This window comes from Indicator indicator, chromosome 8 (genome assembly GCF_027791375.1).
Source record: "Indicator indicator isolate 239-I01 chromosome 8, UM_Iind_1.1, whole genome shotgun sequence".
Lineage (NCBI taxonomy): Eukaryota > Metazoa > Chordata > Aves > Piciformes > Indicatoridae > Indicator > Indicator indicator.
The window spans coordinates 32,957,545-32,976,541 of NC_072017.1; positions in this window are offsets into that span (position 1 = coordinate 32,957,545).

The following is an 18,997-nucleotide window of genomic DNA, read 5'->3' on the forward strand; positions in this document are numbered from 1 at the left end:
ATGTCTATCAATAGTTGAGGGGTGGGTGAAAAGTGGAAGGGGCAAAGCTCTTTTCAGTGGTGTGCACTAATAAGACAAAGAACAACAGGTTCAAACTTGAACACAGAAGGTTTCACCTCAACATGAGGAGAAACTTCTTTCCAGTGAGGGTGACGGAGCACTGGAACAGGCTGCCCAAAGGGGTTGTGGAGTCTCCTTCTCTGGAGACTTTCAAAACCCACCTGGATGCATTCCTGTGCAGACTACCCTAAGTGATCCTGCTTTGGCAGGGGGGTTGGACCTGATGATCTCTGGAGGTCCCTTCCAACCTCTAATGTGCTGTGATATTTCTAGGTTTCCTGAATTTTCAGCACTTTGAAGGATTACTTTGTGACGCATTCTAAGTAATAATTCTTCTAACTGCAGCTCTGGTGCCATCTCTTCATTTTGAACAGTTATCTGACCACTGAGTGCATCAACAATTACAACTATTCCTACCAAAAGTTTTTGGCAAATAGTGATGTAATGTTTCAACATTATTGCTTTAAATATAACTAAAGAAAACAAACTTCTTTTTTTTTTTTTTCCCAAAAAGACATCTAGAACAATGAATAATGCCACAAATGCTTCTTTCTGTGTCCACCACAAACACCCAAGTGTAGGTTTTTACAAGCAATAAGCTCAGTGTGAATGGAATTTTAGGTTGATTAAAATTAGTCTTTTGAAGCTGAGACTTGTTTCCTTAGCTAAACTCTGTGTAGCCTAGTATTTCTTTTAAAATTACAGTTATTACAGTGACTTTTTGTGACATCACATTACACTGTAACTTCTCAGCCAAAATCTTATCTGAACTTTATACCCAAGATAAAGACAAAGGAATAAGCTGTTCTTGAGGGGTTTGCTATATCAGCTATGAACTGGGTGAGGAGATTAAAGAATAAATTGTAGGGAAGCCCACCAAGAAGCCAACTAAGAAGTGCACCCAGGAGCCCACCAGGAATCCTACTAAGAAACCCAGCAAGGAGCCCACCCAGAAATGCACCAAGAAGCCCACCAAGGGATGCACCTCACAGGGCAGAGCTCTGTGAGGCGTAGCTCCAGTTGCCTCACTGCCACTGGCCACTCCAGTGCCACTGTTCTTATAACCCACATCAAAATCTGTGTGCTTTTCTATCATATTAAATACCATTAATTGTTTGCTAATGAGTGCAAAAAAAAGACCCTCTTGCTTTCACAGAATGTTAGGGGCTGGAAGGGACCTCGAAAGATGATCCAGTCCAACTCCCCTGCCAGAGCAGGATCACCTAGAACAGATCACACAGGAACACATCCAGAAGGGTCTTGAATATCTCCAGAGAGGGAGACTCCACAATCTCCCTGGGCAGCCTGTTCCAGTGTTCTGTCACTCTCACAGGGAACAAAAGTCCTTCCTCATGGAAGCTATTCTATTTCAGTTTGAAGACTTTTTTTTTTTTTCTCCACATTGCTGCATTTCTTAGATTTAACTTCTTGCCATGCATTTGCCCAACATTTACAAAACAGGAAAGCATTAAATCCCATAAGTTATCACAGAGGATTCTTAACCAGCAGGAGATGTCTTTGTAATCTCTACTTTGAATTGCAACAGCTACTGCAAGAGAACTACATAAAGATTTGCCTTAAAAACTGAGCCTTGCAGAATGTTAGAACTGCCAAAGCGCTGCTTTCGAAAGAGAAAAGAAAATTCTGACACTCATAAACAAATCTGTGAACTTGCTGTGTGTGTTTGTAACAGTAATGCTTTCCTGTGATCCTACAGAGAGGATGCAGGGATTTCATTAAAATGGTGACACATAATTTGCTAGCGCTTTAAGACAGATGCTCAACTTTGCTACAGCACACTCAGGATGCAGCACAGTGTTGCAATGCCCTGAACACAGCACCCCCAGGGTCACGATCCACCGCACACCACTCAGTTACAGAGACTGGAAAACGTTGGAAATCACAGAATCACAGAAAACATCCAGTTGGAAGAGACCTCCAAGCTCATCCAGTCCGACCCTCCAGCCAGCACTGAAGGGTTAACACGAAACCAGGTCCATAAGCACCAGTTGCACACACTGCTTGAACACCTCCAGAGATGGGGACTCCACCACTGCTGCCCTGGGCAGACCATGCCAATGTTTTGAGAAGCCTCTCTGAGAAGAAATATTTCCTAGCATCCAGCCTCAACCACCCCTGGCACAGCTTGAAACCATTTCCTCTGGTCCTGTAGCTTGACACCAAGGAGAAGAGGCTGCCAGCTCCTTATTCCAACCTCCCTTCAGGTAGTTGTAAGAGAGTGATGAGGTCTCCCCTCAGCCTCCTCTTCTCCAGACCCCCAGCTCCACCAGACCCTCCTCACAGGCCAGGTGCTCCAGGTCCTTCATCAGCCTTGTTGCCCTTTTCTGAACGTGCTCCAGCACCTCAATGTCTTTCCTGTAGTGAGAGGCCCAGAACTGAACACATTGCTCAAGGTGTGAAATGAGTACAACCCCAATCAAATCTTCTCATACGGTAAAAGTGAGTCTCTTTGTAGTCATTAGTGTGGCATTCCCTGTCCAATAGCAGTTCTAAAATGTATCGCCATAAAACTGACTCACATGAGAAAAACAGCTCTATTTTAAAACAAAATCAAAATTATTCAATAGCCTGCAGTGGCTACTGTCTATCTTAGGTAATATATATTCCTAAATCTCCACAAAGACAGGCCTTGGAGTGCTGGTGGACAGCAAGTTCTGCATGGGACAGCAATGTGTCTTTGTGGCCAAGAGAGCCAATGGGATCCTGGAATGCATCAAGAAGGGTGTCTCCAGCAGGGCTAGGGAAGTTCTTCTACCTCTACTCTACCCTGGTGAGATCACACCTGGAATACTGTGTCCAGTTTTGGGCTCCCCAGCCCAAGAAAGTCAGAGACCTGCTGGAGAAAATCCAATGGAGAACCACAAGGATGATTAAGGGACTTGAGCATCTCCCCTGTAAAAAGAAACTGAGAGCCCTCTTGAGAAGACTGAGAGGGGATCTGATCAATGTCTATCAATATCTGAGGGGTGGGTGAAAAGTGGAAGGGGCCAAGCTGTCTTCAGTGGTGTGCACTAATAAGACAAAGAACAACAGGTTCAAACTTGAACACAGAAGGTTTCACCTCAACATGAGGAGAAACTTCTTTCCAGTGAGGGTGACAGAGCCCTGGAACAAAGAAGTCTCCTTCTTTGGAGACTTTCCAAACCTACCTGGATGCATTCCTGTGCAGACTACCCTAAGTGATCCTGCTCTGGCAGGGGGGTTGGACCTGATGATCTCTTGAGGTCCCTTCCAACCTCTAATACACTGTGATACTGTGATTTCTTATACATATTTATTATGTATATGTATTCTTTATATTTAGTATTTATATGTATTATTGTTTATACTGCATTTATTTGTATATTAAATCTTTATATTACATATATTTACATTAGATATTTATTGACATTTATAATTTATATTTATTATTTACACTGTGCTAATAGCACATGGGTGTTATCCCTGGGGGAAGCCTGTGTGTGCCTCTAATAGTTACTGCCCCAAAACTTCATAGTCCAAGATTAAGTACCTTGGGCAGCACAGCTAGCAACATAAACCAGCATCCCTGCCTCCCTGCTTGCACACTCCCAGAGCAAGAAGTAATTATTCCCAATGACAAAATCAAAGATAGAAGATGTTGTTCTGTGACATTTGCTTAGAAAAGGGCTACAACAGCACTTACACCCTCACTAACCAGCAGGGAATTTTAAATTTGTCTATGTGATGAGCATCTCTGCCACAGCACAGTGAAGGACAGAGAAGACAAAGAGACATAGTGAAGCTGGCTCATTGTGATAAGTACTTGGGTACTGTTTGAAGTGTATGAGTTAGTCCATTCATAATATAAATTAATTTATTATTAATAAAACCAAATTCTGTAGCATTTCTGCATTACATTACTGTCTAGCCAAGAATCAATATTGGTACAAGTGAACCAGAATGCTGTAAGGATAGGTGAAAAGGCAGCTGCACCTCCCAATCTACACAGAATCATAGAATTGTCAGGGTTGGAAGGACCTCAAGGACATCCAGTTACAACCCTCCTGCCATGGGCAGGGACACCTCACACTACAGCAGGTTGCTCACAGCCACATCCAGCCTGGCTGCAAAAACCCTCCAGGGATGAGGCTTCTACCACCTCCCTGGGCAGCCTGTTCCAGTGTCTCACCACCCTCATGGGGAAGAATTTCTTCCTGACATCCAATCTGAATCTACCCATTTCTAGTTTTGCTCCATTCCCCCCATTCCTTTCACTGTCTGACATCCTAAAAAGTCCCTCACCTGCTATTGCATGACCATTGAACTCTCTTGTGAAAATTGTGCAGCTGTCTTGTTGGTTTTCTCCACACATGAAAACTGCAGGGGGTTTCATGTAGTCCTACAGCGGGTATGGCCTTTGACACACACACACACACACACCCCTTGTCCCCTTCACTAGCACCAGTTTGCCCAGCTCTGAACCACCTCTGGCATGCAATCAGAAGATACAGCTGTGTGCACAGCCACATATATGACGACTCATATAAATTAACAGAGAATTTTGCAAACAAAAAATTACTCTGGTTTGTAGTTAATGATTATTTGGTGTCACAGCATCAATTTAAACTGATGCTTTCTTACTTTAGCTGTAATTTCCCTGCCTAACCTAAAGGACTTGCCCTTTCTTTAGGCATTCACCTACCCCTTTGCAGTGGCTGGAATCATCCTGTTGAAATATTTTCTGAGTGAGAATTGCCATTGAACTAAAGCCACCGTCATGAATATATAATACGTTTGTTTTTTTTTTTGTTTACACCACTGTATTTACAACACTTCAGACATACCTTTCTTCAGATTTTTTGAGTATGGATTTTAAACACTTAGGATTTTGGTCCCATTTTGTAGATTGTAAGGACACAATGGAGAAAAAAAGGTTTACTAGAAACTTCCCATTGTCAGAAGAACTTTCATAAGCTCTTGCATTTATGAAGATATAATGAATCTATGTGCTTCCTTTGGTTTCAGGAAATATGACCTGGACAGGCTGAGAGCTGGATGCAGGCAAACCTCATGAAGTTTAATAAGGACAAGGGCAGGGTCCTACATCTGGGGAGAAATAACAACAGGCACCAGGACAGGTTAGAGGCTGCCCTGCTGGAAAGCAGCTCCACACAGAAAGACCTTGGAGTGCTGGTGGGCAGCAAGTTCTGCATGGGACAGCAATGTGCCCTTGTGGCCAAGAGAGCCAATGGGATCCTGGGGTGTATCAATAAAGGTGTGGCCAGCAGGGCTAGGGAGGTTATTCTCTGCTCTGCCCTGCTGAGACCACACCTGCAATACTGTGTCAGTTTTGGGCTCCCCAGTTCAAGACAGACAGAGACCTGCTGGAGAAAATCCAATGGAGAGCCAGGAGGATGCTTAGGGGACTTGAGCATCTCCCCTATGGAGAGAGACAGAGAGCCCTGGGGCTGTTTAGTCTGGAGAAGAGAAGGCTGAGAGGGGATCTGATCAATGTCTATCAATAGCTGAGGGGTGGGTGTCAAGTGGAGGGGACCAGGCTCTTTTGGGTGGTTCACAGTGACAAGACAAAAATGGCTTCAAACTTTAACATAGAAAATTTCACCTCAACATGAGAAGAAACTTCTTTACAGTGAGGGTGACAGAGCTCTGGAAAAGGCTGCCCAGGGGGGTTGTGGAGTCTCCTTCTCTGGAGACTTTCCCAACCCACCTGGATGCATTCCTGTGCAGACTACCCTGGGTGATCCTGCTCTGGCAGGGTGGTTGGACCTGATGATCTCTTGAGGTCCCTTCCAGCCTCTGATATACTGTGATACTGTGATTAATGGACCTCTTATTATAGAGGTGCAAAAGCATGGAATGATGCTCAGAATTAATTCCTGTCTCCTTGTATTCAGGAGAATTTTCAGCAGCATGTGTTGCTGCTTAGAAATCTCCTGTAGCATATCCATGCATTCAAAGCCAGAGAAAGCTTGGCTTGGATCTTGGTTTTGCTATAAAATCCCCATTGTACATCATGACTTTTAAGTCTTTGAGACTGTGCCTGCAAAACAGCTGGGCAGTCTTAAGGAGGTTTAAGAGCTTTAGGTTTAATACTGGACTATATGCCCCAGTAGACTGGGGAATGACAAACGCTGAGCCCAGGCAGTCCCACGGAGCCTTCTGCTGGCACTTGCTCTGAAAGTCCCACACTCCAGGCTTCCTCTTATCTCCCACCCTATGGCCAGTACAGTACTTGAGAAAGGGAATTTTTTGGCATTGGAAAGAACTTGGAAATATCGTTTTACCTCCTCTGACACCTTCTGAGGAAAAGGATAAGCCTTTCCTAAATCTGACAGGAAGCCAAAGCCTTAGTCTTCTTGGTGCTGTCAGGGAGGGGAGAGGCAGGGAAAAAAGCTTGTATCGATTACAGAAGGTTAACCCCAAAGGGGCTGTGGGAATGTGTTCTTTCACACAGCTTGAAGAAAAACTGTGTGTGCTGCAGAGATGCTAAAATGTTGGTTTGAAGTCGTAAGTTGTGTCTAACAGCTTTAGTGACACCGCTGCAGTTTATCCAATGTAAGTGAGCTTGGTGTAGGGAGGAAAGCATCTTCTGTGTGCAGGAATTGTGTGCTGCACTGTTCAGAGGACTGTCTGCTTTTTTTCAGCTGACTTGGTACAAAGTAATGAAAAATAAAAATCCTTTTATAAAACTGTGGGCAGTCTCCTTGTGGACACAACGTGGTTTGATATAGTGCATTCATTTGCACACAGAGTTTTTATCTGCTGTATGGGTGCAGTGTGCATTTGGCCACTCAAAGGGCACACACACAGCTTTTCATCTAAGAGTGTCTGGGAAAGCACCACAGGCTTCTGAAGTTCACAGACTCACAGGATGTTAGGGGTTGGAAAGGACCTCTGGAGATCGTCAAGGCCAACCCCCCTGCCAGAGCAGGACCATAGAGTCTAGCACTGATCACACAGGAACACATCCAGACAAGTCTTGAAAGCCTCCAGAGGAGGAGACTCCACAACCTCCCTTGGGAGCCTCTGCCATTGCCCCGTGACCCTCACAGTAAAGAAGTTCTGTTCAATGTTTTCCAATACAAAGTGTGAAAAATGTTTTTGTTTTACACTGGAAGCGATCCCTATCAGTTCTACATCATAAAACTCCCCAAGCTTACTTGAGTACCTTGAGTTCTGTGTCCAGTTCTGGGTCCCTCAGTTCAAGAGAGATGTTGAGATACTGGAATGTGTCCAGAGAAGGGCAACGAAGCTGGGGAGGGGCCTGGAGCACAGCCCTGTGAGGAGAGGCTGAGGGAGCTGGGGGTGTTTAGCCTGGAGAAGAGGAGGCTCAGGGGAGACCTCATTGCTCTCTACAGCTCCCTGAAGGGAGGTTGTAGCCAGGTGGGGGTTGGTCTCTTCTCCCAGGCAAGCAGCAGCAGAAGTAGGGGGGACAGTCTCAAGTTGTGCCAGGGGAGGTATGAGCTGGATGTTAGGAGGAAGTTCTTCACAGAGAGAGATTTGCCATTGGAATGTGCTGCCCAGGGAGGTGGTGGAGTCACCATCCCTGGAGATGTTCAAGAGAAGCCTGGATGAGGCACTTAGTGCCATGGTCTGGTTGATTGGATAGGGCTGGGTGATAGGTTGGACTGGATGATCTTGGAGGTCTCTTCCAACCTGGTTGATTCTATGATTCTATTCTATGATTCTATTTTCATGCACCTTCACAATTTTCTCCACCAGTGGTATTGATATGCCATAGAACAGCCTATCTCTAGGGTGACTGCAGTAAATAAGGACTACTAAAAATATCACAGAGATTGATAGTTTTTCCCCCTTCCCAGTTATCTCTGCTCATATTCTTAGGTAGTTCCCCTGAGCATCAACACCAATAAAGCAAAAGAACACCTTTGAGATGTGACATAGAATGTTCTTGACAAGCATCTTTTGGGTATAATTGGGCAAACTTTGACACATTTATACACATTAAGTAACACTTTCCTATGTGAAAAGAGTGCAAAATCAAAACATCTATGGGCACACAGTCTACCCAAGGTGATAACTCACCTGGAGTCCTGTGTCCAGTTCTGGAGCACTTATTACAAGAAGGATCAGGAGGTGCTGGAAGGTGTCCAGAGAAGGGCCATGAGGACGTGATCATCAGAGGGCTGGAGCTCCTCTCCTGTGGAAACAGACAAAGAGAGTTGGGGTAGTTCAGTCTGGAGAAGAGAAGGCTCCAAGGAGACCTTATTGTGGCCTTCCAGGATCTGAAGGGGGCTACAAGAAAGCTGGGGAGGGACTTCTTAGGGTATGAGGTAGTGATAGGAGTAGGGGGAATGGAGCAAAACTAGAGAAATGGGTAGATTCAGACTGGATGTTAGGAAGAAGTTCTTCACCATGAGGGTGGTGAGTCACTGGCACAGGTTGCCCAGGGAGGTGGTGGAAGCCTCTTCCCTGGAAGTTTTGAAGGCCAGGCTGGATGTGGCTCTGAGCAATCTGATGTAGTGTGAGGTGCCCCTGCCCATGGCAGGAGGGTTGGAACTGGATGATTCTAGAGGCCCCTGACAATTCTATGATTCTATGATTCCCTTGGACAGTTTGCAGTTAACTAGGTTTGTTGATACTTGAGCAGGTGTGCAGTGGATATAAACTACAGCACAGGAGGTTCCACCTCAACATGAGGAGGAACTTCTCCACTGTGAGGGTCCCAGAGCACTGGAACAGGCTGCCCAGAGGGGTTGAGGAGTCTCCTTCTCCGGAGACTTTGAAGACCCATCTGTGCAACCTGTGCTAGATCAATGGACCTGCTCTGGCAGTGGGGTTGGACTCAATGATCTCTGGAGGTCCCTTCCAACCCCTAACATCCTGTGAGCCTATGATCTTACTCAGTACTTCAATAAATTTCCATTAGAAACTCGAGATGGAGGAGCACTGGCCTAAAGGGTGAAGTGGTGGAGGGGACAGAAGGTTGAGCAGCTTTGCAAAGAGAACTGTTGGACTTCTGGATGCTTGGGATTTTTTCACTGAAGAGAGTGAACATAGCAGCAAAACTTTGAGGAAAGCAGAGCTTAGGAGCAAACAAAACCTGTGAGGATGGACCTTTGCTTAAAATACTGGTAGCTTCTTGATTTGGCTTCCACTCCCTTTATTAAATATTGGCTTTCAGAAAGGAGACACAGCAGTTTGGTAACTTAGGTTTAGTAACAGATCATATAGCACCAATAAATAAAGGTAGTGGGGAAGGAGGGGAGGGGAGAAATCCTTCCTCCTAAAGCTAAAGCATTCCCAGCTAATGAAAACTGTGACAGAGTCATTACCACCATAGGGGTTCTGATTACATCTGTTGATACAGGATTGATTTTTTCTTGGCCCATGGTCAACTGCCATCTCTGCAAACAGTTCGCAGCGGTGCAGCCCCCGGGGGGTTGTTTCAGAGGCACTGACCCAGGCGGCAGTGTTTGGTTTACTGTTTGCTTGTGAGCACTCCCAGACATTTTGGTGCCTGTGTAAGCAGAGGGCTCGCCGACGGCAGCCAGCGCAGGTCATAAAACACTGGAACAGAAGATTTCCACTTCTGCACTGCCTCTCTCCTGAATTTAGGTCAGCTGCCTCTGAAGCTCTCTACCAAAGGGTGGTTTTGATTCAAAACAAATTTCTAGCCCCTACAGTAGTTGCAGCTTTTATCTCTTTAGCTTTGATCTTCTCTGTATTCTCTTTAAATGTAATTAAACCTGTCACATCAGTTCCCCCCTTCTCTCGGAAACAAAACATTTATGCACAAATTGGGGACTTTAAACAAAGACAGTTCCAAGGAATAATAAAAGAAACTGGGGACATTTCAGCTCCACCTCATATATCATCTCCCAGCAAATGTGGTGCATTCCATCCTAACTCCTGAACCAGAAGGCTTTGTTTCATTTTTTTTTCCCTAGCAAGACACATTTTACTGCAGGTTCTCTCTGTGTCTGCCATTGCTAACCTGTCACTGGGAGTGCAGATAGATCCTTCTTTTAACATAGCATTAAATGAATTGGACAACACTGGCAGCCAACCAAAGCACAAGTCTCACTGGCAAACTGCACGAACTCTACCTTGTGTTTTGACCCATTGATAAAACTCACGGAAAAAGCTTTCAACAAAGCTCTGCATTGTTCAAAGTTTTAATGCAGGCTTGAGGAGAGTGTACTGGTTTGGGGCCAGACAGATCCTCTCTTGCCCCGAAAGGGACAAAAGAATGAGACTCACACAAAACGGATTGGAGAGTGATGGAAAGTTTAAATGGAAAAGCAATTGGTGAAGCTACAAAAGACTACAAAGGATAGTGCCAAGAATATCCCAAAAGCATACAGAACCCCTCACAGAATTCCCAAAGCTTCCCAATCCTTCCCTTCTCCCCACCTGAGGGTAAACCCAACCCTCCAGGGCTCTTACTTCCCCCTCCCACTGCTAGGCAAGTTTCAGGCTGGCCAGGTCTGAGACTGCCCCCCCCCTCCATTCTCCTCCTGGCATTAGGCCTAGTCAGGCCTAAGTGGCCTTGAGGATACTCCCCCGGCATTACCCGATAAGAGAGGACATCTCCCATGGGAGCAGAGAGGGAAGAAAGAGGAAGAGGATGACTCTGCAGATGGCCTTATAGGGTGCAGGATTTATGGGTAGAAATACGCCGTTTCCTGTGTCCACCCCTATTGGGCGGGCACCCAGGACACCAGAGGTGTATCTGATGCAGCAGTGGCAGGGGGCACCCAGCCTAAACTGCCACACCTTGCCCCCTTAGACAACTTCATCCAAGCCAGCTGTCTAAGGAGATGTGAAGTGCACAGTATCACTGTGACGCATTCCTATACTGCATGTGTGGTTTAGCACAGCACAAAGAAACAAAACCCAGGCTACTGGTGAAAGCTTTTTTTGTATTGTCCCGCTAAAATCTGAATTCAGGCATCAGAACTCTTGTATTTCCAGCAAGAATTCTCCACTTGTTAGCTTTCCTAGCATCTCTAGTTGCGGTAACCTATTACATTCCAAGTACTTAGAGGTTTATTGCCACAATACTCCCACCCATTCCACAGCAGAGGTGCTGGAGCTGCTCTCCGATAGAGACAGACTGAGAGTTGGGGCTGTTCAGTCTGGAGAAGAGAAGGTTCTTCTTGTGGTCATCCACTATCTGAGGGTGCTACAAGAAAGCTGGGGAGGGACTTTTTAGGGTTTCAGGTAAGGATAGGACTAGGAGGAATGGAGCAAAACTAGAACCGGATAGATTCAGATTGGATGTTAGGAAGAAGTTCTGCAACATGAGGGTGGTGAGACACTGGCACAGGTTGCCCAGGGAGGTGGTGGAAGCCTCATCCCTGGAGGTTTTTGCAGCCAGGCTGGATGTGGCTGTGAGCAACCTGCTGTAGTATAAGGTGTCCCTGCCCATGGCAAGGGGGTTGGAACTGGATGATCCTTAAGGCCCCTTCCAACCCTGACAATTCCATGATTACCATCTTACAGATAAAGACCAGAGGCTCAAAACAGTCACACTATACACATGCTGTTGCAAAACAACTTTGAAGTGCAGAATAATTTTCTGTCATGCTTTTATGCTGACACTAGAATCCTAAGCAAGCAGAAGAATGAAAAATAGCATGTTATGAGAGACACCTGGTATGATTAGCTTAACTGAACCTAATGGATTTCATAAAAGACTGATAAATTACATGAAAGACTGATCCTTTAAAGGAAAGACTTAATTAAACTTCTAAATGTACTGTGCTGAGTTTCATTAAAAGTGCATTTTCTTTATGGTAAGTGATGGCTTGCTCAGAAAAGACAGAGTGAGATTGCTTGTGGTTAACACCAGGTGAATCAGAAAATGGGATACTTGTTGGGCTGTACCGTATTTGACAGATCTTGTGAAGAATTGCTCTATAATCTGACTGAACAGGGTATCACCAAGTTAGTAGCTCTGAGCCACTGAGTGCAGCCAGGACAAATTGGACATGCCATGCCTGTGCAGTTTGGATGTCCCTGAATTAGTTCTTGTGCTTCATGGCAACTGCAAACACACAGGAGACCTGTGGTGATTCTGACTGCAGCTATTACTGACAAGTCTAGAAATCAGAGATCCTTCATTAGCTTACCCAAGAGAAGATTACAAAATGATCCATTCAAGTTTACAAATACTTACATGGGAAGGAACAAAAAAACCCAGAAGACCAGACAGTTTCTCAAGTTAATAAAAGAAGACACTGCAAGATGTTGGGACAGCTGGAACAGGTTGCCCAGGGAGGTAGCTGAGGCCCCTTATCCCTGGAAAAATTCAAGGTGAGGCTCAACAAGGCTTTGGGCAACCTGATCTAGTTGGGGATGTCCCTGCTGTCTGGAGGGAGGGAGGTCAGACTGGATGACCTCTGGAGGTCCCTTCCACCCTGGACCATTCTATGATTCTATGTTGCCATTAGATGGGAACAGAAGCTACATAAATTTCAGTGATTTCAACTGATATGTTTGGGTTTTGTTTTGTTTGTTTGTTTGTTTTTTTCACTTTTAAAGCAAGTCTTGTGACTTAGAGATTTTTCATAAATCTTTCCAACTGCTGTAATTATTTCATTCCTACCATCTCTGTTTCCACTTGAAAAAAAAATTTAAAAAGCTAACAACTTTATTTCTGTCTTTCAATGACAGCACACAAAACACATTTATACTATGGACACCACAGTTCTAAGTACCAGAAGAATGAAAAGATGCCTGCATCTTTTTTATGCATGAGGTTGGAAATGGGGACATTAAGATGAGAATGAAATGTACAAGTTTCAAGTGCATGTGAGAGGTATAAGGGAACAGATTGCACAAAGAGTTCCCCGTTATTACCATTTGCATGAATATCTGGAATGAAACAAAAACTTTTGGATATGTAAATATGAAATGTGCTTTCACAGAATCACAGAATTATGGAGGCTGGAATAGACCTCTGAGATCATCCAGTCCAGCCTATGACCTAACACCACCACATCAACCAGACCATGGCACTAAGTGCCACATCCAATCTTGCCTTTAAACACCTCCACAGACAGTAACTGCACCACTGCCCTGGGCAGTCCATCCCAGTGTCTAATTCACCTTTCCATGAGGAAGTGCTTCCTAACATCCATCCTAAACCTCCCCTGGCACAGCTTCAGAGAAAGAGGAAAAGGGAGAAAGAAAGAAAGAAAATATAGAGAAAAGAGAGGGGAAAAAAAAAAGAAAAATATGAAGAATGAGAAAAAGAGAGAAAAAAAGACAGATAATCCAGTCCTCTTAACACATGTTGTATGAAGTTGTTTTCGATGGGATCTCAGACACCTTTGTCAGCAGCTTGGCTTGACAGCACAACACACCCTCAAAGGAGGTGCTCATTTCAGGTGTGCTTTATTTTGAAACACAATCTTTTCCTGGGTTCCAGACTTGAAACAGCAGCAGGCTGGAGCAGACTCGCGTTGCTGGAAGACACAGATATTTCTGCTGGGCTGACAAGCAGATGTTCCTCCCAGACACGCTCTGTAAAGCATGTGGGCCTGTCACATGTGTCTCATTAGATGAACTGACATGCTGAGGTAGCAGCATGAGTTATTATTTATAGAGCCTTACTGCTGCAGGTACATACATAAGACAGTGCCAAATAGCATGCAGGACTATCCCTACTGCTCAAAGCTGTAAATTTGGGTGCTGGATATATTCATTTTGCAGAGAGAACTGAAAAAGTGAAGCATAATGAAGAGAAAAATGGAGGTGAACTATTTGTGAATGTCAACTTCAGGCTCTGTTTTGCAGACTGCTGCCCATTCATTACACCAATAAATTGTTTATCCCATCTAACCCAAAGTCATCTTGCCAAATGTCCTTGGACCACACTTAGGCCATTGCTGACATCTCACTCTATGCCAGAAAAAAAAGGATCCAGTAACAACCAAGAACTCATTTGAAGAGAAGCCACAAGAGCCACACAGAGTTCCTCAGTCTTGCAGAAAACCCTCAGGGTATGTGACAGAAATAGCACTAGGAGAAAGCAGAGAGGATACAGAGAAATATTATTACTGATTACCTGTGATTTATTTTATGTCAAAGATAATGCAAATTCTTCAGTTGTCCAAGGTAGGCTACCATCTTTTTAATTATTGCAGAAAATAAGGGAGATATCATATAGGACCCAGGCATGAGAATATGACTGACAACTTTCCATGACAATATCTGGAAGGCTTATTATCATTTATTAGGTCAGGAAGAATTAAAATAATTGAGATTTACCCCTTCAGACAAATAAGATCTAAGTGTAAGCCTTTTTCTTCAGTAACTCAGTATGACATATGTAAGAGACTAAATCTTGTCTCTCTTGCTGCGAATCAACAAAGACAAAATCACCTTTGCTCCTCACCCAGACAACAGCTGCCCAGGGAGGGGATGGTGAAAAGATCCTCAGCCATGTCCAATGCTGTGAACAACCTGGCTGATGGGTCAGCTCTGCCTACTGATAGCACACCTGGCAGTCACACATGCATTAATGTGACTGGGCTGTGGGTCAGGGGGAGCTGCCATTAACTGAATAAAAGACACTGAGCTTTGGCAGCTCAGAGAGAAAACATAGCTGTGAACATCCAGCCTGAAAGCAGTCTAGGAGCCCTCTCTCCACCAACATCACCAGCAAAGCTGTGCCCTAAGTTTTGCCTGGCATAAGGAGAACTCCTGGAGAAGAGAAAAGACATCTTTACTGAAGACACCACATGTTGGAGACTGCTCAAAGAAGGACTTGGACTTTGGGATCTCTCCCTCCCATCCTCCAGTGGAGGACAGCACAAACCAACAAGGATGACATCTCCTGCAAGCCAAGGTGGCAGCACCCTTCCTCAGCCCTCCTCCAGCCAAAGCATCTTGGGGGGATGGTGGTGGTGGTGCTAATATAATTCCTTTCCTGCTCTTTTTCTCCATTTTTCCTCTCTCTCTCTCTTCTTTCTTCTGTTCCATCTACTTTATTGATATTTGACCTCATTTGTGCCTTTCATTTCACAACAGTTAAAAAGAACTGAGTCTCTCTTGCCCTTCAGATTGAGACAACATAGGAGAGAAAAAGCCCTCCTACAGGTAATGAGGTATGATGTAGAGGTACACATTGACAGGAAGACCAAACAAGTTTCACAACCTACTTCTGATCACACAAAAAAGGAGGCAAAATGCTATCTCCACAGAAATAGGTTCCAAAGTTAAATCGTTTGACCGTTTCCTAGTTGACTAAACACCTTCAAAAGATTGTAAGCAACCAGAGAACACCAGATGAAAAATCAGATTCAAAGAGTGAGAGCCATGTTATACCTGCAGTAAGGCTATCCAAGCCTGGTTTACTTGGCAATAGGTAAAACTGACTTTCTCTGAGTCTAACCTGTTTTACCTGTGATAGTAACTGGTGTCTTTATTTTGACTCATGAGCTTCTCCATTACGTTTTCTTACCTCATCTTATTGAGGAGGGGCATTAACAGAGCATGTGGGTGGGTGCCTGACTGAAATCACAGAATCAGCCAGGTTGGAAGAGACCTCCAAGATCATCAAGTCCAACCAAACACCCAACCCTAACTAATCAACTGTACCATGGCACTAAATGCCTCAGCCAGGCTTTTCTTAAACACCTCCAGGGACGCCAACCCCACCACCCTCCTGGACAGCACATCCCAATAGGCAATCACACTTTCTGGGAAGAACTTCTTCCTAAGATCAAGCCTAAATTTAAATCATTATATCCAAGACAGAATACAGCTTAAATCAAAGCCTATCAATGCAGCTGATGCTACCAGCAGCTCCAATGCCAAGTTTCTCCATAACTCTTAATCTGGGATAGCAGTTTTGAGTGGGTCTTTGGGTAAAGAGATGACAGCAAACGAGCTCACACCTCCCTTTCACCTCCCAGGAAACATAACTGCAAACCAAGTGGAAGTTTGTCTGATTTCCTACAAAGGAACAACGATTTGTGGAAAATCATGATTTTTGCTTTGGTTAAATGCAGCCCTTGAACTGTAACACACAGAGCAGGAATGCCCTTCTGCCTGGTCAGGGCACTTGTCTGATATTCACATATGTGAACTGCTTCTATGTATGATATGATTTGTTACTTTATTGGAAGTTTAAACACAATTTACAACCCTGTGTACTGCTGCCTTATCTTTCTCCCAATCGATGTGGCACATGGTGGCTTCTGGTGCTTACTTAAAACAATTTAATTTAAATACCTGTTAAACTATTGTGAAGGTCAAGCCTGAGGTGCATAAATCTTCTAGGGACAGAAGAGTGCATATGCAAAACACACTGAGAAGCAATGGAGCTATAGGAAATAAATTCACAATGCAATAATGAGAGATTATGTAGTTGAGACCAGTGTGATTGATGAGCTTTATCACAGAAGAATTGCAAAAGCTCTCTGATTTCTTTTACAACAGGATTATGGGTATGAAAAAACCTCAGAATTTATTATTCTGATAGATATCATGCAGAGGTACTCCAAGTATATTTTCACATAGCAACAAGAGCCTTTGTATATGCATTTCAAAGAGTCAATATGCATTTAGTTTTCTTCCTCAGAAGAAAGCTGAATATACACAAATAATTAAAAAAAAATATACTGATGCAGCACTACTGAATGGGAGAACAAATTAAACATGCTCTGCCTTTTCATATGCAACATCCAGGTGAGAACAAACAATCCTTCCCTCTAACTTTGATATTTCTACACTATAAACCCTCAAATCTAGGAATTTTTTTTCACAGAACTCTTAGTTTCTGCAGGAAGCACTCTATATGGCTGTATGGGCTGCCCAGGGAGGTGGTGGGGTCACCGCCCCTGCAGATATTTAAGAAGAGCCTGGATGAGGCACTTAGTGCCATGGTCTAGGTGATTAGATAGGGTTGGGTGTTTGGTTGGACTTGATGATCTTGGAGGTTGCTTCCAACCTGGCTGATTCTGTGATTCTGCCTTGCTAGCTTATGCATTTTCTGTCAAGTGTATCCACCAGGCCACAACAGGATTTGTCTCTGCAGTCTATGCTAGAAGGATGCTTTTCTCTACCAGGCCTCCTTTGCAGACTAAAACCTTCCTGTGTCTAACTTCAGAGCTTGCTGTGTTCCCTTATTGCTGTGATTTCTGTCCCACAGTGCTGCTCACCAGTGCTGATTTGGCCATCGTGTGCCTGCACGAGGGCAGAGAGACACCTTCCACATACAGAGGTTTTAACAATTTCAGTAACTGTGGGTTCCCAAATGTATGGAAAGGGAGCTAGAAGGCAAAACTGGCTGCAGAGACCACTGAATAAGTTAAAATAGCCTTAAGGCTCCTGTGGAAAGGGTGCGAGAAGGCAAAGCTGGCTGCAGAGACCACTGAATAAGCTAAAATAGCCTTAAGGCTCCTACAAGCAGTGGAAGCAGCAGGAGCTACCCACTCTGCCCCTTGAACTGATGCCTTGTAAAAGTCAGAGCTTGGGGTATTGTACTCCCTGGAATGAAAAGTCTTAAAATATCACTGTCCACAAGACAAGACACACATTTCAAACTGTTCTCTTAGTGGCACTATGTCTGGCTCCAGCCTGCCTTCCTTAGACTTCACAGACAAACAGTGGAACAAGCATGCATAAGGCATGCCTGATTAGAGGCTCAAGTCTGCAGCCTGCTCAGGGGCTTCAGAGCAGGTACTCAGCAACCTGCAGAACACAGTTCTGTGATGCCAACAACATCACTCATTGTACTCTCTACAAAGTCTGTTTGTTGTAATCGAATGGGAACCAAAGTTCTCTGCTGCAAGCTGGCATTTTTTTCACCTGCAAGCTGTAAACCAAGGCTGTACAAACTCTGAGCCACAGATGAAGGCTTCCTGAAGTCCTTCAGAAAAAGAAAATCTCTATTTACAAAAATAATACAATATACAGAGCAACTTTTTGCAGAAACAAGGAGAACAAAAAGGAGAAACCAGGTTTGTAAGAATGTCAAAGCATCTTCCCCAACAGCTCTGAATTTGTGTATTTATAGTGTTGCAATTCACTATGGATATCTGGATTTCCTGATTCTCTTTCATGAGGTATTTCTAACCTTGCATTCTTGTAAGGATTTCTGATTATCAGTTTACCCTCTTGGTTTCATTAAAGTTAACAAGCTATGTCATCACAAGATCACAGGATGTTAGGGATTGGAAGGGACCTTTGGAGATCTTTGGCTCTAACCCCCCTGCAAGAGCAGGACCATAGAATCTAGTGCAGGTCACACAGGAACACATCCAGACAGGGTTTGAAAGCCTCCACAACCCCAGTGGGCAGCCTGTTCCAGTGCTCTGGGACCCTCACAGTGAAGAAATTCCTCCTCATGTTGAGGTGGAACCTCCTGTGCTGGAGTTTCTATCCATTGCCCCTTGTCCTATCACAGAGTGCAACTGAGCAGAGCCTGTCCCCTCCCTCTTGACACCCAGCCCTTAGATATTTATAGACATTCTTATATCCTCTCTCAGTCTTCTCCTCTCCAGACTAAACAGTCCCAGGTCTCTCAGCCTCTCACAGGGCAGTGCTCCAGTCCCTTAATCATCCTGGTAGCCCTCCAGAACTGGATGCAATATTCTAGGTGGGGCCTCACTAGGGCAGAGTAGAGGGGGAGGAGAACCTCCCTGGATCTGCTGGACACACTCCTCTGAATGCACCCCAGGACCCCATTGGCCTTCTTGGCCACCAGGGCACATTGCTGTCCCATGCAGAACTTTTTATCCCCCAGCACTCCCAGGTCCTTCTCCACAGGCCTACTCTCCAGCAGATCCTCTCCTAACCTGTCCTGCTGCAGTTTATTCTTCCTTCCCAGCTGCAGGACTCTGCACTTATCCTTACTGAACCTCATCAGGCTCCTCTCTGCCCAGCTCTCAGTCTGTCCAAGTCTCACTGAATGGCTTCACAGCCTTCAGGTATCTCAGCCAAGCTTCCCAGTTTG